The sequence below is a fragment of the Ailuropoda melanoleuca genome, chromosome 1 (assembly GCF_002007445.2).
Source record: "Ailuropoda melanoleuca isolate Jingjing chromosome 1, ASM200744v2, whole genome shotgun sequence".
In the NCBI taxonomy this organism is placed as follows: Eukaryota; Metazoa; Chordata; class Mammalia; order Carnivora; family Ursidae; genus Ailuropoda; species Ailuropoda melanoleuca.
The window spans coordinates 92,869,253-92,896,409 of NC_048218.1; the positions used below are offsets into that span (position 1 = coordinate 92,869,253).

A 27,157-nucleotide genomic window follows, 5' to 3' on the forward strand; every position below is an offset into this window, starting at 1 on the left:
GTTTGAGGCGTGAGGGAGGTATATAGTCTAAGATAGTGCAATCCAGAGATTGAGAATGAACACAAAGTGTTTTCAGAGTTGGCCACACCGAGTTTAAGATGCCTCTGGGACAACTGGGTAGCCTAGTCTGGAGTTCAGAGGGGATAGATATTATTGTTAGGGAATTATCAGCATAGGGAGGGAGGGACAATTAAAGCTTTGAGAATGATTAGAAGAAAACCTCGTGGGCATGTTAAAAGGAAAACAGTCCAAGACAAAACCCTGGCATTTACTCAGCAAGGGGAGAAAATGACCCCAGTTGGAGGATCCAGGAAAAGAATCCAGAGGAGCAGAAGGTGAGCCAGGGAAGAGTGCGTCGTGAATGCCAAAGAAGTAGACCATTTCAAGGAGGAAGTAGTTATTAGTGTCAAATGTTGTAATTTTCACCTATGTTTTATGTTTATTCCTATGCTTATTTTTTACTGTGTTTGCTAATGATTGAAATAAGTATGCTATGAATAGGGCCAAAATGAAAAAAAAAAATATGTCCTCTTCTTTCAGTAAACTGTGGGGAGACAACACTGACTTGTAAATAAAATAATTATAACAACAATCCTTTAATTGACAGTTACTTAGTACTTAAAATTTATTAGGTGCCCTGATATCCATTATCACTTTACTTTCACATGAATCCAGTAAGATAAGCACTGAAACCGTAGATTTCTCCCCTTCTTCCCACTGAGGAAGCCAATGCACAGTGAGGCTGAGTGACTTGTCAAGGCTAGCTGCCGGTGAGCTGTAGAGCTTGGACAATACAATAGTTTGTCCTCAGCCTCCAGACACCTCAGGCCTTCATAATGCCAAGTTAGGAATCCTAACAAGACGAAGCATAGCATAGTCCTTTAGCCTATGGACACGAAATCTTCATATGCATTCTTCAGGTTTATTACTTTGCTCCTAGTCATTAGCAATCAAAATCTTCAAATTCATAAAATTGCAATCATTCAGATGTCAATTACAATTCTTATATAATCTCTTTTCTGTTCCGTTTTCCATCCACAGAAAGAAATTTTCAATTCCAATTTCTTTCTTCTGAGATAAAGTTTATTTGGGGGTTAATTGCTAGAAGCTTAGGCCTTAAAGTATATCTACAACGGTTATTACAGAAGCAAATAAAGTAAAAACGTACAATCCAATGGAAAGAAAGAGGGAAAAGAAATTGACAGTTGTCCAGATTTTGTAGGATATTGGAAAACATTATCTTGAATATAATAGATAATAATCTGTAGAAAACAACTCAAAAAATTAAATCCGTATCTTGGGAGGTGGCATGATTATATTACTTGATAGAAGGTGTCTGCCATCCCAGCTCTTAAACATGAATAGCATGTCTGTGTCAGGTCAAACCAAAGGCAGAAAGGCAGACTTTAAAAACATACATATACATATATTTTTTTTTTCTCATATATTCCTCTTAGTAAAAATTTGTAACATCTAGAACAAAAAGAGAGTTCTTGTTTCTCATTCCTCCGCCTTGAGTGTTGCCTGTTAGATTTCATGTAGGATTTCACATGAGTTTCCTCTTTTACTCCACTTTGGATGGAGCCCACTGAAGGTTGGTTTAGTTTCCTATTGCTCATTCTGAAGTGACCTGGTGTTCCTTTTGTATTAATGTTTACTCTCTTGGGAACTTTCTATTTTGCTGGAGTCAGTTCTCTGGCTTCCCTTTAGAAAAGGAAGGCCAGTAGTTCCCTGCCCCTCTGCTTCATCTACATCTTAATAGTTTTCTCTAGTACTTTGTCCAGGCTAGTTTCCCTCTTTCTCTTAAGGGACTTTTCCATTTGACAATAGCTGAGGAGTAGCTTCTTATTCCTCTTATTATACATTTTCATCATTCCTTCCTCTGCCTCGGAGTAACATGGAGTAAGTGCTTGACAAATTGACTATCAAATTATTTATTCCAGTAATCATTAATTTTATTTAAAATGATTTTCACTTTCTTCTGGATCAATTTCTAAATACATTTTAATATCATTTTTACACTTCTCCTTTTAATGGACTACAATGGCCATGATATGAAAGGTTAAGGAGTTTAATAACTGTGTTATAAAACAATATTTCAAACTTCATTTTATCAAACATATACTGGGTACCTATTATGTACAAATCACTGGACTAGGCATTAGAAGAGATATAAAAATGACAAGGACCCTGTCTCCAAAAAGAACAAAGCCTAGTAGAGAATTCAGGATGAAGGAAAACTGAACAATCTACCTTAATTACTATTGGTTATTAATAGATTTCTTCATGAGAACTAAAGCAATTTAATTAATTCTTATAACCTCAACAAATGTTTCTAATAGAAAAATACAGTAGCATTTTACTTCGACATTTTCTTTCTCCAAACCTCTATTGCTTTGTCTTTGCTAAAAAAACAAAAAAATAATAATAACAATAAAGTATTTTCTGGTAGGAAATTGGCATGTTTAAAATTAAATTATGCATATATACCCAGAGAAGAAAACAGTCTTGAAATAGTGTAAGGCATTTGTAAGCAACACAGTGATATCAAAACAAAAACAAATTCCAGCAGTACATTTTGAAATTTTCTTATTAATTTAACAATATAGAAAGCGGCATATCCATTCATTTTGGATGTTAGCTTATTTGTGTGAAAGACTGTTCTGTAATTACAACTGAAACACTGTCCATTGGGTTTAGAATTTGTAATCTCCTAATGGAGAATGAAAAAGTCTACAGGACTCATTGGAATGGACATTATAGGTAGAATCTCAAAAGCACCTGTGAGGTTATTAAAAAATGGGTTAATTTGGTTAGTTCGGTGTTCTTGTTAAGCTGCCAAATTGAACAGTGTGCTCTCCTTCAATAATACAAGAGAAAAACATCCCCAGCTGCTGCTTTTATATGAGGAGACACTGAGTCTTCCAATCCTAGGTAAATTGCAGGGTAGGTTCCCTGTGAAACTTTGCGGAATGTTTCTAGAATTAGGGAAGCTGGCTCATAATTCAGAGTAAAGAAACTATCAAAGCTTTAGCAACGGTGTGCTGAATGGAAAAAAAAAAAAAACTGGACAAGTTCACATTTTTGGCACCCACAAAAGTGAATTGTGCTTTCGTTTGACCTGTTCTAATTTAGTACCTTGGGAAACAATATAATTTGAAGGTTACTTCTAAGAGAACATAGAGGCTTGGTGTTGACTCTTTTTTTTTTTTTTAAAGATTTTATTTATTTATTCGACAGAGATAGAGACAGCCAGAGAGAGAGGGAACACAAGCAGGGGGAGTGGGAGAGGAAGTAGGCTCCTAGTGGAGGAGCCTGATGTGGGGCTTGATCCCATAACGCCGGGATCACTCCCTGAGCCTAAGGCAGACGCTTAACCGCTGTGCCACCCAGGCGCCCCTTGGTGTTGACTCTTAAGGTCTGAGTTGGAACAGACAATTTTAATGATTAAAATAGATTATCTAAATCAACAGGTAAAAATAGAATGACTCGATCACAAAAGGGCTTGCAGTGTTAGGCATGTGTTTGAGATAGTTTGTGATAGTCTAGGGATTTCATTTCCAGTATGAAATACATAAATGGCTAAATATAATTTTCCTAAAATATTACTTCATTGGGCCAGTAATAAGATATCATCTTGGACTTTGTATTTTGGCTGGCTGACATTTTCTTCTTTCCCATGAAAAAAAAAGTAGAACTGGCCTCATATAGAATTGAACAGAACAGAGTGTCGTGCTGCCCCTCTCTGTTTATTAAGATAAACTTCTGATAAGATGGTTAAGCAGGAAGCTGGAATAGTTCAGAGAAACTAAAGGCTACTTCTGGCTCTCGCTATCTGGGACATATTATTTTACATTTAGAAATCTATTTTGAAGGTTCCTTTTTTTTTTTTAAGTACAAGATGTACTGAGTTTTGAATGATACTTTAGGTTTCTTTTTAGTGGATATTGAATAAGTGTGAAAAAATGTCAATATTTTTATTTGTATTAACACTCTGAGGTCAGAGCAAACATTTAGTAATATGAGAGAAAGTATGCCACTTGGGTTCTGGAATGTTTGCAAAGAACATAGCAGAACACACTTGGAAGTATAATTACCCTCATTTCCATTTATGAATAATTTTTATAGCGTGTTATTTCAAATTAATTAGTCCAAATTAATGAGATTAAATTTAACCTATTTTTGGTAACACTATATGTTGATTTCCTTATCATTATTATTAAATCTTTCTTTTACTTAACGTGTCCATGTCAGGGAGAGATTTCACCTATGGCCCAAGATAAGATATGAAGAATTATGTTTCTGCTAAAAATCATGTGTGATTTTTTTCCTACATTAAATAATAAAACCAAAAACTAATTCTTCGTAATAGCTATTTTCACCAGTTTAAAAGCACCTTGTTAATTTAATTTAATCTAGGCTTAGGGAGCTAACTTGTCCTAGATGAAGGAGAAATATTATCTGTAACTTTTTAAATTGTACAAACCAAAACCTGAGCAAATATAATTTCTTTATTTTTACCCACATGACAACTTTTTTATTAATAATATGTGTACATTTAATGCAGATGAATTTTATCTATACTATTCTAAATCACAGATATTTTGCTTTTACTATATTCTTTGAATTTTTATACATGTTAAAGAAATTACGTCCTTGTATGGAAATTTGAATTTTTTCCTCGTATTCAGCTTTTCTGTGTGACTTGCCAATTGTCTGGTTTCAGTCAGAAGAGCTCTCTCAATGAAAACCAATGTATTATTTGGTTATTTATAGCCCAGCCTGACTACAAGGTTTAAGCACCAAGAATCTAACAAAGTAGACTAATGAGGTTTCTAAGACAGTTTTGATACGGAAAAAAAGATTTGATATAGGGTTAACATAGACCTTTAAGTTGACATAGGAAATGAATTTAGAATCTTTTTGGTTTGCCCATAACCAATTATAATGCAATTGATGTTAACAAATCTGACCTAGCAGGATTTTAATCTACAACCTGGCAACATTTACCAATTTCACAGCTACAATTCTTTAACCTAATATCAGGCAAACCAAAATAAAATAATACCATAATTTAATAAAGAACCAACTAGTTTAACTTAAAGCAGCATGGGGAAAAAAAAGATAATACCGTAAGGTAGAAAATTATCAGCATTAGCTCTGGAATCTAAAGCATTTCCAACAAAAACTCATTATAAAAAGTCTAAGAGTGGTTTCAAAAATTCCTCTAAAAGTGATCAAATTATTTAACAAAAGAATTGCCGTTTTTCCCCCATGCCTGTCTTCATGTAACAAGCTGCTATTCTCTTTCATTTCTCAGGGATTTTATTTATTGCATTTATTTTATTTCACAGAGTATTTTAAAGACAAATTTTTGAGTCAGTAGGTGGGGGAATAATAACTCTGTTAATTGAAGTATGGAACTGGGAAGGGCGATTACTTAAAAGCCATTTACACATTCTTGTTTTAATAAAAAGTATGTTTTATTAAAAACAATTTTGAAGCCACATGTGCATACACGCATACAGAATCATTTTCCTGCCTTAGGGTTGCGTGCCTATTCATGGCAGTATAGACTATCTATGCGTATAGAGTAAATTTTCAATTATCCCGGAACAAAATAACTTTTCGGAGGAGGGGTTGGAGGGTGATTACCTACAGCGAAAAGCAATCATAGAGGATTTGTGAAAGCAGTTTAAATGTTAATCATCTGAAATATTTATATATTAAGAGTTGTTTATTATACAGAACTAACTGCACAGTAGATGACAAACACCATGCATTCTACTATGTGGGACCTTGAGTTCCTCGGCCAATCAGATGTGTCATATATTGGAGAAATGCCCTCTTCCTCCACTCCCGTTCATTCTTAGCACCTACACCTAGGAATCGTGTGGCCCCCCAGAAAGGCTGGAAAGCCCCAAGTCTTGCAGTAGGACTAGGGGGGGTGAATATGCGGCTGCGGAAACATTTCTGTCCAGTTCATCCCCTACATCAGAGACAAACTGGCGAAAAATGAAACATGCTAGGAAACAAACAATAAATAATAGATTACAAAAGTAGACAATGGCACTTTGGCTATTTCTTGCCAAACAGTATACATAATTTATGTACATTTATGAACATAGTTTATTTGCATAGTTTGCATATTTAGTGTATGAAAACTTACAAACTATTGTTTTGACTCTTTCAGATATAAAACAGTAAGCCTGTTGTTAAATGTGGGATTTACTTCACCTCAGTGCATGTGCGTTGCGTATTTTACAACATTTTGGCTTTTTCTCTTACATTTGTTACTTTCATTCACAATGAATTGACATTAATGTGTGCTTGCCATCCACACCCTCTTCACTACCTTACTTATTATAGTCACATAAATAAATAGTGATACCTACATGCATTTATGTACAACCCTTTACCCAGGAAGAGGTTTGAAAACAATTGTGAAATATTTAGCTGTTCTGCAAAACTCCTTTTGCGTATATATTTGGAATGATGTTGAAAGAGTGATAAAAATTTAGGCAATTCAGATCATGTGTCCTGGAATGTTCAGTAGCGCCTTTGAGAAAGTTAAGAGAGGTCCTGAAAGTAAGAATGCAATCTTCCTTTCTCTGTCATCCTCTTATTATTATTCTAATGTACATTAACCTGTTGTTTTCTATAGCCACCACATAATAAAGAGAAAAAGTGTATGTTTTGTTCCAGGATAAGTTCTAGTGATCACTGTTGTAAGCATGACGTATGAGAAAGCTGTGATAATAGTGGGAAGCTATTAGGAGGGGCAAGCGGCAAGAATGGGAAGAAAAAAGGGAACCTCTCTGTGAAGTGCGGGAGATGGGATCCTTCAATGAGAGTGGAATTCATGATACACATAGTATGGCCCAGCTGTTTGGGAACATTAAAAATCCCTTCGCTTAAGCTGTTGAAAGCTGCAAAAAAGACCAAATGTTTTCCATCTCAAAACACATTTTACTTAGCTGTGTTTTGAAAGCTGTTATCTAAACATTAGGGGGAAAAAAACAGCGTATTCTAACATGATTTCTTCCTTGGGCGCAAATCAGCAGTTATAATTTAATTTAGGAAAGAGTGAAAAAGGTAGAAGGAAAAGGCACATTTTATTCTCCTACCTTCTTGTTTATCTTTCCTTAAAGTATTTGAAGGACATAAAACAGGGAAATAAAAAAGTCACCAGCATACAGTTTCGTTAACTTATCTTGTGAACATTAAACATTATGCCTCAAATTTCGTATGGTACATAAAGTGTTTCGCCCTGCAAGATCATGTATACAGCACTTCAAAAAAGCCAGTAGGACAGCTCACTAAATGTAATGGATGTGTAACAGCAGATCTTTAGATCGCTTGTATTTAGCATGACAACTTTGGGTTCTTTAGGTGCTTTGAACATGATATCTAAAACCACATATTTTTTTCCTAGTGATGAAAAACATAGACTAATTACAAACTTCTCATATGCTATATAGATGGCTTGACCATCCGGTGCAATTGCAACATTTTGATTATACTGTATCTCCTTTTGTTATTGAAGTTAATCAGTTTTACAACTTCACCTTGTTTTCTTAATGCATTTTCATCCTATTTCTCACTAGAATGAATGCTCACCGAGCACAGTCACAGTCTGGAAATGCGTTGTCTAAGGGTGCAGTAAACACTTTATTTCTATTACCTAAAGGTTTTAAGGTGAAATCTTAGCTCCTCTCCGATTGCATGTATCCATATATGTCTTCACTAAAATCTTTAAGAACTTTTATTAAGCAGTTTCAGAAGATATCTTAAAATAGAGGAACTGATTCCCACTTTAAGACTTACTTCTGTAAACCAACTTATTTCCTGTCAAAACTTAGGTTGGCTATTCTGTAGACAAAACTTTTGTCAGGAAACTTCACTTGGAATCTGGCTTAGACAAGGAATACGACATGGGGTCAGTGCCTTGCACCCAGGATGCAGACCACAAGTGGTTTTTGATGATAAAAGCACAAGGAAGTTTCAAACAGTGTAAATAATCAGATAAGGAAGCTGATAGCAAGGGCTGGCATGCTGGATTTAGGAGGAAACTGCCACTAATAACCCCAGCCACCTTCTGTGGGCTAGGAGACATAATTATGGTTTAATGACATAATGTTAACCATCACATTTCATTGTTTTTACTAGCATCCCTATTATGACAGATGCATAGATGCGGACAGAAAAATAAGAAATTGTTTTGTTTTCTTTTATTTTTACCTGTATGTTTTTACACAAATCTAAGCAACAAACATAAGATGAGGATAGGTAATACATTTTCTAAGGTCACTTTTGAGAACCCTAAATTAAAATTAACATTTTACTTCTAAGAAGTGTCTCTCTTCCTGTCTCTAGTACTGAATTTCTTTTTCATGTGTTTTTTCCTAACAGACTACAATTAAAATATGCTAATCAATGAGAGAGTAATTGAAAAAATGGGATGATGCCATAAACCAAGTATTGGTACAGATTTGTTCTTACTCTGATGACGATTGAGCCTTGGGAACATTATGTTGCTTCTCTGGCCTCCGTGTTCACATCTGCAAAATGACTGCATTAATTACTAATATGTTATATAGATTCACTGATGTCTCTAGAGTTTATATGGGTCTTGAAAATGCCCCTAGTGGGTTCTTCCTTCATTTATCTAATATGCATTGTTAAACCGAGGTTAGCATCCCTTAGGCTCCCTGTCAGTCAGTGGTTGGCTCAGAGTGACCCTGAATGCCAACTCCTAATATCAGACAGCTGACACCTTTGGCAAATGAGGAGGCCAGTCTTTCTGGTCTTTATGTCTGAGGTACTGCAGCCTTGGGAAGAGGTTATAGCAGAATATACAGTCATTATTGATCAGGGTTTGAATCCCATCTTTAATACTTAACAATCGTGTGACTTAGGGCAAGTTATTTACTCAATCTTATTGAGTTCAGTTTTGTGATCTGTAGAACAAGGGTAGTAATCGCTTATATAGCCCATTAGTGAGTTATTAAGTGAAATGATGCATACTAAGCACTTGACATAGAAGAGGCACTTAATAAATGATTGTATTATGATTATTATATGTCTTACATCTTATCATCATCTCTTGCCTCTATGACTTCAATAGCTTGCTAATTGGTCACCTGGCATCCACTTGCTGGACCCCAATTCATTTGCCATGTTGTTGCCATTAGAGTTTTTAAAGATGAGAATTTGGCAAAGATCATGTCGAATTTCTTTCCAGAATGAATAAATAAATGAGTAAAATTAAGACTGACTAATGTTAGAAATAAACTATTGAAAGACACTTGCTTTAAAAAAAAATAATGGATATTGGGTGTCTTGGTGGCTCAGTCAGTTGAGCAACCGACTCTTGGTTTTGGCACAGGTCATGATCTCATGGTCCTGGGATTGAGCCCTGTGTCACACTCTGCATTCAGTGGGGAGTCTGCTTGAAAGATTCTCTCCCTTTGCCTTTTCCTCTTTCTCTCTCCATCTCAAATAAATAAATCTTTAAAAAAAATAATGGTTATCTTTGCCTACATTTATAATCAAAACAAAACAATTTACAAAAAAGTTAAATCCATGGGTTGAATTTAAGTGATCACAACACAAAAAAATAGCAATGGGCATATGTATTCAGGCATTATGCTTACAATTTGGAAGTGTGTTGTGATTTTTGTTATTGCTATTATTACTATCGCAAATAAATTGACTATAACGTAGATTTCGTCTTTGGTTGTTAAAGAAAATGGGAAGACACATTCTCTGAAATCAGATGTTTCTAGCTTACCTGCAAAGAATTATGCCTGGATTTGTACCTTTAGTATGTCATCAGTTATTCTAGGTTAATAAAAAATTACCCTAGAAATTTCATGAGCTTACCAATTGCTTTTATATTTTACCAGAACCATTATTTCTCAATGTTCCTCTAATTTCTGTTAACAGATTCACCCAGCATAGAGCATAAATCTGCCTGGTACATTTGAATCCATCAGAAAAATTAATCTCTTTTGTTTAAAACACACACATGAATATACACATACCTAAGATACTATAATCTATATTTTATTTTTTTTTTTATTTTTTATTTTTTTTTTTTAAATTTTATTTATTTATTCGACAGAGATAGAGACAGCCAGCGAGAGAGGGAACACAAGCAGGAAGTGGGAGAGGAAGAAGCAGGCTCACAGCAGAAGAGCCTGATGTGGGGCTCGATCCCAGAATGCCGGGATCATGCCCTGAGCCGAAGGCAGACACCTAACCGCTGTGCCACCCAGGCGCCCCTATAATCTATATTTTAAAAACACATAGGGATGATTTTATACACCTGAGGAACAATATAGATGCTGGGTTTTATCAAAGCAATTAAGCAAACATTGAAAATACATTTAGCTTAAGTCCGGCACACAGTAAATCCCCAGAAATATTCCTTTCCACTTTTGCCCAGTCTTTGAATGAGTGCAAGTCTCACTTCTCCCATAAAGCTTCTCCTGCATGCCAGCCTTCACACATCTCCCTCCTCTCTGAATCTCTGCAGCACTTATCATTTGAGCCACATAATTTAGTACTTAATGACTTACAGTCTTGTGCTATTTGCTGTTCTTTCAAGTAGCTTAGTCTTGTCTCTCTAAATAGATTGCATGGGCCTTAACAGCAGGGACAGTGGCTTATATTAATTTTTTATTTCCTCTGGTTTCTAAACCTTATCCTGCAGCATATTTAGTTTGGTCATTTTCAACTATGAATCAAGAGCCAAGGCATTGGAGAGAATGATGTGCGATAGAGGAGACATTCCAGAGTTATTCCGAAACCCAAGAGTCCATGCAGAATATGTGTGTGTGTGTGTATGTGATTGTTTGTATGCATACAGCAATTAGAAAAAGAACTTCAAATTAGACATCAACTTCCTAACTTATAGGTTGTGATCTCTTGCCACATTCAAGAAAGGAAGTTGTAGACTAGTATGTGCAGTATAACTCTATTTTGATAAAAACAAATGTGGACATTTATATAGAATATATATATATATTTCTTTGTTTTGTGTAAGCAAAGAATACCACAAGAAAAAAACACTGGACTGAATATTGATTACCTCTGAAAAGTGAAACACCTTTGTGTTGTGTTGTTTGATTGGCAAAACAAATGTGTGTTATTTTTGTAATTTGAAAGACTTCAAAGAAAATGTTTAAAAATGAAAATCACAGGGGCGCCTGGGTGACACCGCTGTTGAGCGTCTGCCTTCGGCTCAGGGCGTGATCCCGGCGTTCTGGGATCAAGCCCCACATCAGGCTCCTCCGCTGTGAGCCTGCTTCTTCTTCTCCCACTCCCCCTGCTTGTGTTCCCTCTCTCGCTGGCTGTCTCTATCTCTGTCGCATAAATAAATAAAATCTTAAAAAAAAAATGAAAACCACAAAGGAAAGATCAAAGTGAAGTGATAAATAAAATTATCAGATTTTCTGTAAGAGAAAAAAAATAAATATAAATCCAGCCTCTTTGCTGGGATAGGTGGAGAACCGCCGGCACTGTGGAAAAAGCATTTGCTAAGAATTGAAAAGTTCTGTCTGTCTTCTAGTCACAGGGCTGGCACTTACTAGCATTGGGACCTCAGACAAGTTCTCTACTCTCTGCATCTCCCTTCTCGGTTTTATTGTGGTGATAATTTTACTTGTCATGCCCTTTCACGGTTTTGTAACATTAGCGACTTAATTTAAGTGGAAAGTATATCCCTCGGAAAGGATAATGGGTTATCCCTACTGTGCTCTCTGTCACATCTGATATGGTGTGGTTGGTACTTAGGCAAACCTGGCAATCTCTCTGGGAGCCTCTGGGAATGGCAGCCAACAGCCACTTTATCAGAAATGGCTATAGCTCCTAGAAGAGGTCCTGCTGCCACAGGCAAGGGGCAAGGTCCTAGTCCATGACGGGGCGGAAGGGGAGAGAAACAGAAATTGCTACTTTCTTTTTTCATTGATGCATTTGGTACTGATGTGGTTGTATGGCCTTTCTTCTAGCTTTGGGCTGGAGTTGGGGGAACTCCTGGTAAACAGTTTAGCAAAGCACTTCTTTGTTCAAAGATCAACATCAAAATCAGTCTGAATCTGCAAAGCAACTAACCCTTATTGATGCATGCCCCCAAACCATGAGCTCCTATGTGATGGCTCTGGAAACAGGAAACAAATCTCTCTGAAATCTTGTCATAATGTCACCACTCGGAAACTTGCAGTGACTGCCTTTTTCTGTTTTCAATCCATGACAGCCTAAATTCCAACAGTCTTTGGAAAGCCTTCCGTAATTTGGCCTTATCAAGTCTCATTCACTAATGCTTCTCAATTTTATGGCTTCTGGGGCATCCTAATGTGTATATTGAGCAACAGTTCATGAGCAGAAATGGAGGCAGGTATTGTTAGACAAGAGCTTGAAAGCACCCCTCTGGAGCTCCAGCAGACCGCAGCCAAGTGCAGGCTGGGAGTGCTCCTTCACAGGCCTTAATGCCCTGATGACCGCAAAAGGTCAGGCCAACTGAATTCTCCGTATCCACCGAAGAGCTTTGGCTGGTATATTTTGTTACCCCCAAACTTAGTGGCTCAAAACAGTAATAAACATTCATTATTTTCAGTTTCCATGGTTTAGGAAATCAGGAGCCACTTAGCTAGCTGGGTGGTTCTGGCCCAGGGTCTCATCAGGTTGCAGTTAAGATGGTGGCTGCGGCCGTCTGAAGATTTGACCGGCGCTAGAGATCCATTTCCAATGGCCACTCACTCACATCTGTGGACCCAGCCAACAGAACAGATTTACACACCCCAAACTGAACAACCTCTGCGTGATCCTCTGCATTCACACCAACTTCTTACTCTGTGTATCTTCTTTCCTTTCCCCTGAATGTTTCATGTCCCATTTCCCCCACATTTTGAAGAATTATATTGTTTAATAGCTTACTTCAACTAATGACTAAAGTGTACTTCAAACTTACTTCTGCTCAAGGTTTATTGTAAAAACACGTGTGGCTTCCAGTAGAATCAAGAAGATTCCTGTTTCTCTTCATGTGCTTTCTTTTATCTATCTCCAAGATATTTTTCTCTTAGGAAATATTTCTCCTTTCTAGCATTGGGAAGCTTAATTGTTAGAGACCATAATGAATGTGTATTCGTATTGCTTCTTTTGGATGCTGTTTCCATTTCTGTCTCCCTGAAACAACCTGCTACCTGAGTGATGACAGATAAATTAGGAGGAAAAAAATTTGTCTTCTAACATAAGGATGTCTGAGAAAAACACACCATAGAAGGCATTTATATAGAAGGTAACTATTTTATAGTTAACTCCTTTTAATGATAGCTAATGTTTATTAGGTGCTTATGTGCTAGGTGCTGAGTTAAGTGCTATGCATGGATTGTTTTATTTAATCCTCTCAATAGCCCTATGAGATACTATCATTATCCCTTATTTATAGATGAGGAAGCCAAGGTGATAGGTAACTTGGCACGTGTCACTTGCCTAGCATATAGTGAAACTGTGATTTAAATACAGGCTGTCCTACTCTAGTCTGTGGTTTTAATCACTACACTGTTTTTCATCCTTATGAGTCTCTGCTATGCACCAGGCATTATACTAAGTTTTTTTTTTTTTTGTAGATTTTATTTATTTATTTATTTATTTGAGAGAGAGAGTGTGTGAGCATGGTGGGGAGGGACAGAAGAAGAGGGAGAGAGAAACCCAAGCCAGCTCTGCACTGAGCACGAAGTGCAACATGGGGTTCAGTCTCATGACCCTGAGATCAAACCTGAGCCGAAACCAAGAGTCACACACCCAACTGACTGCCACCCAGGTGCCCCAATATACTAAGTTCTTTATATACATTATCTCCAGCTTAATCCTGATAACCTATGATACAGGTGGCATTACTGTTTGAAAGACTGCATCAAGAAGTTTAAGCAACTATCTCAGTACCACATACCTAGTTTAAGCAACTATCTCAGTATCACATACCTAGTTTAAGCAACTATCTCAGTACCACATACCTAGATGAAGACTCCATCTCGACCTCTGGCATCAGAGGGCTAGAGCTTAGTCTGAAACCATAGATGATACTAATGGCTCAGGAGCCCAAGTAAGTTCATATTTGCAAGGAGGGAACCTGTGGTCTACGGAGCTCTGGGAAGAAGATCTTCTTACTTCATTCTGGCAGCTTACCACGTTCAGTCCATCACCAGCTGTACTAACAGCTACAAGAGGCAGGTCATTTGTGAAAACAGACTGTTGCCACCGCATCCTAGGTGTGAATGATTTGACAGGTGGGTCATGTGAGTCCTGCTGGAGCCACTGAATCACCTGGACAACATTAAGCAAGATGTGGCGGGACAGGGAAGAATCAGAAAAGAAATATTGCTTTGCCTTCCACAAACACTATGGGTAGAAGACACGTTAATTTATTTGTCTTGATTATTTATTTTGTCACTGCTATGAAGTATTTTTCAAAACCTAAACCAAATTCAGTCGGTTTACATTTATTGAAGGCTTAGATTTAGCAGTGAGCAAGTAATTGGAAATCAGGTGTAATCAAAATTTCTGTTGCTCAGTCCTTAAACCACCAGTGTTGATAGAGTCACCTTGGCTTTGGTTGAGCATCAGAGAAAGTGATGAATGTGTTTGCATTCAGATACTGCATGGTGTGAAAAATACATATCTCTTAAACATGCGAATTACACACTCAACACAATAAGATACTCACCACAGAAGGCATTTTTGATCCTTGATTCCTTCCGAGGGAGCAGATGATTCATGTCTCCACCTCATTCTCTTTTCTGGGTAAAAGATCATTCAGTCTCCTCTCTCTCAGGCTCCCCTTCTTCTCCTTCTTCCTCTTCCTCCCCTTTCTTTCTGTTCAAAATAGTTGAACGTCAGTAACTTGAACATGTATATGTTACAATGCCATGATACTTTCCAAGATTAAAATTAAGTGAAATATATTTTATAAAGATTTTAAATGACTTTCTTGAAATATTTCAGAATTGATTACCAAGGAGATATGCATAGGAAATGATACACATTTATTATGATGTTTTCTGCAGAAACAACAAAAGCCACAAAATTAATACAAACACATTACATAGTCAAGGTATTTAGTGAGTCATTTCAATTTGATTCATCTACCCATTTTTTTTGAGGACATATGAACTTTGCTAGCTTCTTGTAAGAGTGGAAACGGGGAGGAGAAATATAAAAGTGTGTAAGATGCAATGTGTTATTTCACAAAAGCATGATTTTAAAATTTAAAATCTGTGATTATTTCAATCCAATCTTACCTTCCTAGGCTCATAATTTCAATTTTCTCTATCTTATGACTAGGTTCCATGTTTTATTTGTAAATTTATAGTCCAGATCATATGGGGATAGAAATTATGTGTGAATCAGGGTATGTATTTTTCTTTCCTCTTTAAGTATTTCCATTCACGACCCTTCTGGCATTCTCCATTCTAGTTGTAGGGCACTGCATTAGCAAGCCTGGATTTGTTTCCCAGCCAAGAACTACATACCAAAACACAAATACCTTGAGAATCTGCATCTTGGAAGTTGACCGGTATTTAATTCTGAAGTTTATAGACAGGCTATATTAGGATTTTATTTGAAGCTGAAGAATTGACTCAACAAAATTTACAGAAGGCATTTTTAAAACCGTGGCTGAAATCAATGTCCATATATTCATAATGATACTAAGATTTTATAGGTACTTTAACCAACTGTTGGAATATTTTGATGTTTTACCTTTGATATGTTTCAAAAGAGATGTGACACCCATTCAATGAATAGCAAGCCTAACACACTTCTTGGCTCTTTTAATTTTTTTTTTTTATTGTCTAAGTGTCTGGCTATGGTCATTGATGTAATAAAATGGAATTTTTGAATTTCCAACGTAGAGAAAAGATAAATGCTTCACTAAATCATTGATAAGAACTTAACCTATTGCTTGTTTCTTAATAATTCTGTAATGCACACATCATAACCAGCACTCACTGTCAAAGCTTTGGAGTGGAGCGTTAATTCTGGGGCCAGAACTCCCTTTGTTTAGTATATGCCTCTCTAGTTAGAAGTAAGCATTTCCAGTAGATCACAAATTAATCTGTAAAGCGTTCTTTACAGAGAAGGTTGTGTGGCCGCTCCTGTGAAATGTTCTGTTCCTCAGGATGATGAGTTAATTCATCTGGAACAACGTTAGTTCATCAAGGTTTGTGGTTTTAGATCAAATTCCTGTAATTTTGTATGCCATCTGATTTAATGTCCACTTAGTTTAGTGGTTAGGCAGCCATTGGCAGGCACAACACATGAATCCAATATCAAAAACTGGAAAAAAGGCAAATTCTTAAACATTTAATTCAGGCATCCTTAGGCTGAGATTGACTTGCTGCTTTTTCCCCCCTCCTGGGGAAGTGTAGATCTAGATAATGCCAAATCTTATTAAGAAAAGCCTAAATAATGTAAAACATTGTGTGTAAATATGCCCATGGTAAAATCTATGCTTGAGGAGAGCTTGTAATGAAAGAGGGTAGGAAAGAGTGGGTTGATTTCGAAAGAAGATTATACACATTCCTTTGGGAGGTTCTACCTTACTCTCAAATACAATTAGACCAGTTCACAGGGTGAAGATCAATTGGCTAGAGTTTACTGATAACCCCCTTCTCTTGGGAACTTGGTAGACCTTTCAAATGCTTTCAATTTGAATGAAAAGTTGAGGCTTGATTTTTGTCTCTATTCATTTATTACTATTTTGTAGTAACATTTTTGATCAAGAGTAAAAAAAGTCAACGTATAGAAAAAAATATTTAGAAGAATACTTACATGCTTTGCTGAAACGGATGCAAAGTAACATAAAATTGTTTCCCTTACGCGTCCCAGTGGAAGAGGCAAGGGGCTTTCATTCATGTTTAAATATTTTTGTTGATGCCCCATTAAACAAGTCAAAAGGTTTCTTACTGAGGCTTTTAGAATCTTAGAGCATTTACCATGTTGATGTTCATTGTGAAACCCCAATGGGAGTTATCTCCTTATTTAACCACAGAGCACATATCCAGGGAATACCTGTTAACCAGTCACTGATGAGAAAATGCTGGTGTGTAGGGTACTTCTTGCCATTAAACAGCCTATAGGTAGATTGGCAGCTAACAGAAATATTCCAAATGACCCTAAATATGATGACTGACTAGTGAATGATTTTAATAAAGAGTACCGTAAGAATTTCAAGGAGGGTGCCTGGAGGGCTGTGTATGAGCTTGACAAGTAGAACTATTACTTCTGTTGTTTCATCTCCTGAATGCTGTGATTTTACAAGAAATGTGAAGGGCCCTCATGAACACGGTTAAAGGACCAAAAGCTTCTGCTCACATCCCTAGCTATTAACCAGAGCTGAAGATTTGTTCAGAAGGAAGAATCAGGAAATGGGCTTAGAAAGATAAATTTGACATCAAATTAGAGAGGAGATTGTATTTGGGATTAGAGGCTTTATTTTCTAGCAGATTAGGATCCATTGGAATCTCTATTTGTTTGTTTTTTCTTTGTTTTTTACCTTTCTTTTTTAAGGTAAAACAAAACATTGTTATAACTTTGTTGTTTCAGGAAGGCGAATTTTTGGTATAAAGGTGTCACAAAATTCAGGCCTGCAATGACAAGGGCCTCCAGCAGGCCACTGCCAGTGGGAAGGTGAAGGCCCCACGGAAACAACTGAACAGACTGACCAAGCCAATGACTGTTTACTGGGGATAAGGGAAAGGAAGGAGTCCAAGATGTTGTCCAGGGTTGGCACTTAGGTAAAGGGCAGATGGTACAGAAACAGACATTTGAGTGCTGGGGAGCAAGGAAGTACTGCTTCTGGGAAGTAGCAGTGACAGGAATTTCTCTCTCTAACTTCCCTAAAAGAGACTTATCAGTTCATCAGCTGATTCCCATGGGGAACAACATTAAATAGTCCAGTTGTCTTGGATAGTAAATGTAGCAATTCCTCATACATCTAGCCATAATTAATTCACTCTTGCAAGGGAAGTTCAGAGGTGGTTTCAGCCCATTACGAAAAGATGCTGCTGAAGAGGTCAGTGTGAATATAACTTGATTCCATCTTGAAGAATCTTACAGTGACCCTTCAGGGGGATTTTTGATGATTTTAATAATGAACACTGAAGAGCATTAGAGATACTACTGTACGGTAAGAGAGAACTGGCTATAAACCAGGAGGGAAGCACAGGTGATTTGGGATGAATGATGAAAAGCTCAAACTTAGTTGGTAGGAATCACAGGGCATAAAATGGAGGGGGTTCTTTGGGCAAGTAAGATTTCATCCAAGATAACCAAGGCAAAATGACTTATAGGTTAAGGAACAATAATGATTGTAATAACAATTATTTCAGGAGCACCAGTAATAATAGTAACTGTTTTTATTGACCACATGCTAGGCACCATGCATGATTCTAAGTAATTTACATATATATGGCTTCATTTAATTTTCAAAAAATGGAATAGTTTATACTAAAACGTTAGACAACTGAAACCCATTGGAGAATTTTAAACAGGGGAGTGATTAACAGCCGATGCTTGGGAAGATGAACAGCATTGAGCATAAACTGGTGGGAAGGCAAGCTGTGGTCAGAAGATCTGTTAGGAGGTCATTGCAGTAATTCACACAAGAGGTAACAGGCATTCAAGCTGGGCATCCAAGCTAGGTGGGAATGAAAATCAAGGAAGGTCCTGGTAACATTTTTTTAGCAACCGTCTACTGAATACCTACTATATGCCTGGTTTTGAGTTAGGCTCTGGGCAATAGACGCAAATAAGACAGACCCAATCTCTGCTATTCTGGCACTTAAAGTCCACCAGAGGACATGGTAGAGAATAAATTTCCTGGCCTAGGTAATAAATATTGACCTAAAACTAATCCGGATGTATGTGTGCTTAGGTATGTGTATGTGTGCGTATGGCTGCCTAACCTGGTCTTTAGGGATCTTGAATCTCAGTGGCATTTTCCGTCTGCCTCAGAGCTCTCTCTCTTACTGATTGGCAGAGAACACAGCAGGGGGGACGGAACGAACTCAGCTGCAAGCCAGACAGAGACAGACATCTTTGGGGGTACCGCAGCTTGAGAGAGCAAAAACATTTTTCTTCAAATTCTTTTCTTCCATAGGTCAGGGTAAGGATTAGGGCAACTGACGTTGGAATGGAAGAATGAGGATAGAAAAATACTTATATTTTGCCATTCCTCACAATATAGACTAGACTATCTTCCTCATTGTATGTGTATGTAAGTCTATTCTAACCCAGTATACCAACACAAAACTGTGAAACTTACAGTATTTTGCCCTGTTCCCATGAACTCAGAGCAGTTCACACTCACATTACCCAGTTTATTTTCCCAACACTCCTGTTGGGCTGATGTTATGAAACTTTCATGGAAACCAACTTAGAGGTTAAGTGACTTATCCACAGGCACATAGCTGGGAGTGGAGACAGGAGTAGACAAAGGTCTTCCAACTCACTTTCCCCACAAAATTATGAGTCAAAAAGTACCCTGATACGGTGTTTTTATAGGTTCAGGGAAGAAGTGACCCTGGAGTTATTGTGTAATGTACTAAATAGAGTCTTGAAAGATTGAATTAATTAAAATTAATAAAATAATTAAAAGTTAATTCCTTAAAGAGTTGAGGTTAATTCTAAGAGCATTTAATTATTTGAGCTGAAGTTAGGAAGAACGAGGGATTTGGCTTTTTGAGACTAATTATAATGATGATCCAAGTTATCATCTACAAAAAGAAAAAATAATAGTAATTTTTGCTCAGTGATCTACAATGCTTAATGTCCAAACAACCAGATTGACGTTATGTTATATGTTTTTTGGTGAATATGTTTTTCAGTTTTTGCGAATATTTATTGTTCATCATTTTTTTAAGGCATCTTTCAATGCATACACATCAGATCATTAAACATTTCTACTTTGGGTGGATAAGGAAGAGAAAAATAATGGTATTTTGTCTCCTTTTCTCTACCAAAATTTTACTATATTTTAATTTATAGCAGTGTTTTCACTTAAACTTGGTATATATTTTTTGTTGTTGTTGTGCTTTACACACAAAATAACCACTCGGCGTAATAGCTTAGGCCTGAAATACATCAAAATAGCCCAACAAAAAATATTTTAAATATGGCAGTCTTAATTGGAGTTTAGGAAATAAATCTTTGAGTATAATAATTTATTCACTAGAGCTGTTGTCTCAGCAAAGTATTTCATCTTAGTTTCCAAAGAGCTTCTAGTCATTAGTAAATATATTTAAAGTCAAAACAAAAAAAAAAAAAAAAAAGAAAAAAAGAAACTCACTTTCATTCTGGCCAAATATACTATAAAATACTCAAGTGGTAAGCAAGTCGCCTGCATTTTTTTTTTTTTTAGATCAGATAGGTGATTATGCTTGTGTAGTTAATTAATAAAATAGGAAGTAGGTAATGGTTCAGTGGGGAAACTTTTATATCACGGTATCTGTTATGAAGGATCCCATGTTATAGGGACAATAACGGGGTGCTAATTCTGAACGCACACAGTGCCGTCCTACAAAGACATCAAGATTTGTAGGAAATCAACCCTCCAGCAGTCCTGGCAAGCCAGACTGACCCCAGCAAATGAAAATAATCAAAAGTAATTAGAAGCGTGCTGGACTACTCCTCGGAGAGCCAAGCGGGAGAGTAAACATGCCTGAATCCTCGAGCCACTGCAAAGGCCCATGTCTGAGCTGTTAGGTGCCCTGACCTTGTCCACATAAAGATGTGATTTATGAAGTGCAGGGCACAGCAGCAGGGCTTCTGTCTTCTCCTGGAGAACCAAATTACTGAGGTGGAGATTAACATGCTTTCAGTAGGGCCCATTTCCAGACCAAGGGAAATTTTTTATTTACATTTTTTTTACCTTTAATTTCCTTCTTTCTTTTTTTTCCCCAACAGTTTCCTCCCCCACACCCATAGATTTAAAAAAAAAAAAAAAAAGACAAAAGTCCATCAAGAGAGACCAGAAATATCTTTCCTGAGCAGTGATGATGTATGTCAGTGACTATAGACATTCAGAGCCCTTTTGTGACTATAGACATTCAGAGCCCTTTTTATTTGTAAATTTATTGTGCTGGACTGTTTTGTTGGGGTCTACCTATCCAGCACCACAGAATTCACCTTCAAATCTGGGAGCCCATCTTGTGAAATACTCCCCCCCCCCAATTAAAACACATACACTAAAATTAAAATATTACCTTTGAGTCCATGGCTTTCTGATCTAGTTTCTCTTGCTAGATATTATGCTTCATTACATGGCTTACTCTTTAAGTAAAAGGATTTGGGAGAAGGAACTTGTAGGTGGTCAAGAATTTGGAGGGAAAGAAAGAGGAGAGACAAATTGGAGTTTCTGTATTGGGGAAAATATTTATCTGAGAATCAGTGGGGAGTCTCTTGAATCCTAAAGACATATATAGTTTTTCTCATCTTTGCTTCAGTTAAGTTAAATTTTGCAAAATCCCATTCTAATGTGGAAAAGGAAGCATCGATTTTCTTTTTAAACACACATCAATATCTATACATGAAGCTAATTTAATTAGCAAGCAGTTATTGTTCAGCCAAATGTCAATTTCTCAGATTATTTCATGCTTCTTGATGTGAACTGTATGAAACAAGATTTAACAGGATCTCCATGAATGAAACTGCTCTTGAGAAATGTAAAAATGCACTTGTACATTCTTGAAAAGCTACAAAAAAACAGTGTTAAAACAAAAATGTCAGGCTTGAACTTCAGTGTGTATTTAGCCACCTCAAGAAACCCAAAGCTGCGGAATTAAGGGAACTCTACTTAGGCTGAGGTTATAAAGTGCCTTCCTCTATAAACGAAAAACATAATGTCAGGGTGAATGGGAACATACTTTATTAACTTTATGGTATTGAAAACTGCCAGCAAGTTGTCTTGTTTTTAAATATTGTCCTCTGCAGAGTGTTACAGGGCTGTTTGTCCACAGGAAGCCTATTAAAAGTGGACAGTGCAGTCATTTCATCTGGCTTTGGCTGGACTGCTTTTCTTTCCTTTAATGATGTGCTGGAATGTACCATGCCCATAGGGTCTCCATTAGCAGAACTTTTACTTCTGGGACAACCATGAAGTTTAAGGCTTAAAAGAGGCATCAGTTTACAGTCTTGTGGGAATCACTTGAATACTGGAGCACTAACTTCTTACTGCTTTAACTAATATATTGACTTATTTTAAATAAACAGTTACACAATGAAGGCAGAGCCTTATTGGAAATCTTTGAGCCTTTTAAAGATTCTGCAATCCATGCAGATGGGAGAGGAAGGAAGGGGCCTGAGGAGGGTTTATGCCCTTTTCAAACCAGGAAGAAAACACGTTAACCTCTCCCACCTCAGCCCTGCCATCAGCCAAAGGGGGATCTTTACAGCTCCCAGAAAATCTATCAACTCACACTCAAACCTCATATTTTCCAATGCTTTTTTCCTGGTAAACAACAATTAACGGAATGAGACAGAAAAAACAATATTTTAATTCCTTCTGGAAAAAATGGTTTAAGAGTATGATTCTCTTTTTAAACATTGCTGATGAATCACTCTATTTTCTGCTTTCCCCAGAGCTATACATTTGTTGTAGGACAAGTTCTTCCATTCCATTCCCTTAATATTTAGATCATTTGTCCTGATACATGTTTGCAAATTAAAGTTGGTTTGAGATTATAGTAAAACCATTATTTTTAATAGGCCATTTCAAGGGCAGCGCTAAACACTGCAGAACACGCATGTTACTGATTACTGCTGAGCAGACAGCGGCTTTTGCAGATTAATTTGTAACTGGGAACTACTGTAAACAGATTTCACCAGAAATCCCAAGGAATAAAGGGAATTGGTGGTGGTATTTGGCTCCTTGTATTTATTTATTGTTTTAGAAACCTCCTGATGGAAAGCCAGTTAACCAGAGAGAAAAAACAAGCCCCCTGCAACAACCTTTTCCTCCAGCCCTCTGTCCCCTCTTCTGTTTCACTTCTGACAGGAGTAGTTGGGTTAGGGTCTTCTAAAGGGTTATTGAAATACCAAGAGGCTCCTTCCATGAGAACCAAGGCCCCGATCTCACTACCCTGGGATTTCAGGACCTTACTTTTAAACTTACAGCTGTGTCGTCGGGGAAAAAGTGGGGTGACTCTGTCTTTACACCAAGTTATTATATAATCAAAACAGGAGAGGGGGCGTGTAGGAGAGAGGGAGAGAGCGGGAGCACGAGAGCAAGGGTGGGGGGCGAGAGCCAGGGAGAGAGATTAATATTTAGTGTTTGCCCGGGTCCTTCTGATGATTTCCTTTAGTCTTTCTCACAGATTATTCAGTAGAGAGCAAGACTGATGATGATGATATTAATAGAATAATGATAAGGCTAAATAATCCCCCAACTCTCTAGATAAATCTTCCAAGGTTTCAGAGAGAAGGCGTTAACTCTTTTGGCTCTGTTTGGAGAAGAGAATGTCCTACGTAGAGCTAGCCCTAGCCCAGGCCGGTGTCTGCGTTGTCTGGAGTGCGGGGTGCACTCGGCCAGAAGCTCGGGGAACGCGGGCCGGCCGACGCGCTAGGCGCAGGGCGAAGCCCGAGGCCGGCGCCCGCCGGGCGGCAGTCGCTTCACCTGGGCGGTTGAAACCGCAGCCGCAGCGCCTTAATTCGGGGCGCAACGCCACCTACCGGACTCCTGCCGCATCTGCAAGTACCAGACCTTGAAAGTCGCCCCGCCTCCCCCACCCGAACTCAATATAAGGGAAAAAACTCGGAGGCCCTTTCCACGAAATCCTAATTTAGCCAGGATCTGCCACCGATTCTACCCGACCTTTTGTTTATCCACCGACGTTTCCTCCTTTTCAGAGCCGCTTTGTAAAGGGCAAGGAGGCGGGGGCCGCGGGGCTGGGGCGGGGGATTGGGGCGCTGAGTTCTCAGACCCCCTGATCAGGCCGCACTGTCTGAAGCAATCGGTTCCCCAGATTACTTGTATTTAATACACAATGCATCATAAAACAAATCCCTCATCCTGACAGGAAGAAAATAGAACAGCTCATAGCTCGAGCCGGTCCAATTTATGGCTAAATTAAAAAAAAAAGGGGGGGGGCTCCGACAATGGGCAAGTTGAGGAAGGGCAGGAAATCAATGGCAGCAAACCCGGGGCTCTTAAAGGTTCTCAAGCGCCGAACTCTATGGGAATATCTGACCGCGTTTTAGGTTATTTACAAAGGATTTTTCCTGTCCTACCTACCACTGCTGTGCGATTTTCCCTCAAACAATGGCCATTATCTGAAATAACAGTTCAATGTCACAGATAACAGGCCACCGAAACGAATTAGTCACCACCTCTTGTCATTTTCTCTCCCCCACATCCCTCCCTTTTGTTACTATTTTTGTTTTTAAATCAGCATTTTGGGGAAATATACATCTACTAGATTTACACGTCTGTTTGCACTTGGAGAAAACAAAAAGGGGACTTGGCGTTGTCCCCGTTTGTTGATAAAGTTGAACATAAGCGGGCTTTCCATAGCCTTTCCCTCCACCCCTCCCCCGCGAGGGTCCCTCGACTTTCTTACTTTGCTTAACTTTCCATTGTTGAGCTGAGAAGTTGGATTTGTTCATTTGTTTTTATGAATGGAGTTTTGTGGTAAAAAGAATTTATTTCTACTTAACCGGTGGGTTTTACTAAATTTTCCAAGGTTAACTATAGGTAAATCCGTAGACTCTCATTTTGTCACGCATTCCCTATATTCTTTCTTCCAGTGCTGTTTCTGAAATGTTTTGATAAAAATTGACCATATATATTAGAAAGGTATTAATCACCCTACAGTACTGATCCCCAAAGCAGCATTTATAATGTTAAAAGTTTAAAAATAACCTGAGTTGTCAAACTGCTTAATTCCACTTTTGGACGTTCATGGTGTTTTAATTAACGTATCACAGTATATGGCAAAAACTCACCAGATAATTGTCAATCTCCCCAAGTCCTTAATACGCTATTTGGACAGGTTATATGCAAAAAATGTTTCAGATTTTTAAATTACTTCTTTTAAGGAAAATATGATTTGAAAAAGTAGCATGCTGTTCAGCTGACCTAACTATAATAATAGAGGGAACAGAGTATGCATTTCAATAATAATCATTTGAAAATTAGCTTAGCAGAAAACTGGAAATGGACATGTCAACTTTCACTGTTAGGCTGCTGTTTTCTGAAAATTTCTCAACTAATTACTAGGTTTAGCATGAGCCAGTGTCTCTTTACCCTAAACCCCATTCTCGCCCCCTCCAGCGCCCCGCCCCCAGGCTTGGTGCACACACCCTCACACCCCCCAAAGCACTTCACCACCCGATCACTCCCATCCCCCATCTCTAACATCTCCAACACACACACCACACACACACGCACGCACACACTTACACTTGTGCTTTCAGGACAACGAAACAGAGGATATTTCCCTAGGGAAAGAAATCCTGCCTAGCGAGATCTCCCCATTGGCTGTTTACCCGGAGAAATCTACATGTTTAAGGGGGATGGTGTATCCATAATCAGTCTGTCCCTATAGGACTTGGGTCTTGGCGACCTTTTTGTGACCTCTCCCGCCAGAGGAGGCTGCTGTCACTTTAAAAATTTACTGAAAGAGGAGCCCGTCTGGCTTCCGATCACTCTGGGCGGCGGGAGATAGCTCCCTTTCTCCCTCGCCCCGGGTTCTTTCTGGATGGCCGAGCAGATCCTCTTTAAAGAGACAGTTCATGAAATAGAAACCCGGCGGCTGCGCTTGGAGTTGCGAAAGGGGACGATCCCGTGAGGGTCTAGGACTGGGGAAGGCGCTGCGGAGGATCTAAAAGGGGGTAGAGCTCCCCTCGCCTCCCCAGGCCCCCCACCTTTTCAGACTCTCCTCCTCCTGCCTGTTTTCCCCCCCTTGGAACTGGGAGAGAGAAGTGGAAGAAGTTTTAGTGGGTTTCAGATAACTTTCATTACACATCGGGCTGATAAGAGCAAGAGAAAGTGAGAAAAGAGGGAGGTGATGTGAACCAGAAGGAATAGCTCCGAGCTCATTTAGGAAGGGGGAAAAAAAAGCCAAAACACACCAAACCCGGGTCACCCAGACGAGAGGAGACTTCATTTCTGGTCTTAAAAATACACTGTTGGCGGACAATAAATCTGAAACGCGTGGTCCTGGCGAGCAGATCCTAGAGACGGACAAAGTTATCAGAGACCTATTCGGAAATCGAGACGCGAGGCTTTCTTTTTTCTTTTTCTTTCTTTTCTTTTTCTTTTTTTTTTTTTTTTTAACATCCCGAAATGTGGTTCGGGATCGTTTGAAAGGATTTTCGTGCAGGAAAGCTGGGGGCTGCTGATTATTTTATTTTGTTTGTTTTAATTCTTCTGTGATTGCCTTTTATTGCTGAGTTGAGGCCATAGAAATCTTAAGGTAAGAGAACTCACTTAAAAAAAAAAAAAAGAAAAGTCTTGGCGATGTGCATAGTTTGTAACTTCGGACAGTTTCCTGCCTTGGCACCCCTTCTCCGGGGCGCCCCCCGCCCCCCAGCCTTCTTTTCCTACTTGCCCGCAGTCTCGCGGAGCCCTGCTGCTTATCTACGTTGCTGGGACTGGCGATTTCCTTGTTCCTCCTGTGGAACCGTGCGATCTGGACGCGTCTCCGGGGTGGGTCGTCCGGCCTTCGGTGGGTCTCTCTGCCGGCTGTCGGCCTTTTTTCTTCCCGCTCTTCTCCTACTTCCCCTCCCTCCGTGTGTCTGTCCGTCGGTATCAGGGACGCAGAAGGTGGGGTTGCCAAAATCTGAATTCCTGGCACCGGCCACGCGACTTTGGAGCCGCTTTCGGCCGAGTTCCACCTTGCCAAGTAACAGCTTTGCTGTCCAACATCGTGTGCTGCTTCGCGAGAAAGTCACATTCGGACCCTTTGGCTAGATTGTGGGGATTTTTTTTTTCTTTCCTTTTGCTGTTGGTTTTTTGAAAGGGCCTTTCTCTAAAGTCCACCTAAAGGGAATTCTTTTTTTTTTTTTAAGCTATCTTTGGAACTTGACAGCTTTTAAAAACACAGGAGTGTGTTAGATGAAATGACGGAAGATGTGTTCTTACTTTATTTTATTCGAG

At 38.5% G+C, this 27,157-nt stretch overlaps 1 protein-coding gene across 9 annotated transcripts in view; it reads left to right on the plus strand.

Moving 5' to 3' along the window:
• Positions 1 to 27,157, plus strand: part of MECOM (MDS1 and EVI1 complex locus) — a 543,968-nt gene that overhangs the window by 455,346 nt on the left and 61,465 nt on the right. The window contains exon 1 of one of the 9 annotated variants that reach the window (XM_034663330.1): positions 25,591 to 26,474. The exons of 6 other annotated variants lie outside the window; for them this stretch is intronic. The gene's annotated coding sequence lies outside the window, so the exon portion shown is untranslated. Of the gene's footprint in view, positions 1 to 25,590; positions 26,475 to 26,519; positions 26,727 to 27,157 lie in introns of those variants that run through there. 2 more of the 9 variants (XM_019797720.2, XM_011222628.3) reach the window with 2 other exon arrangements.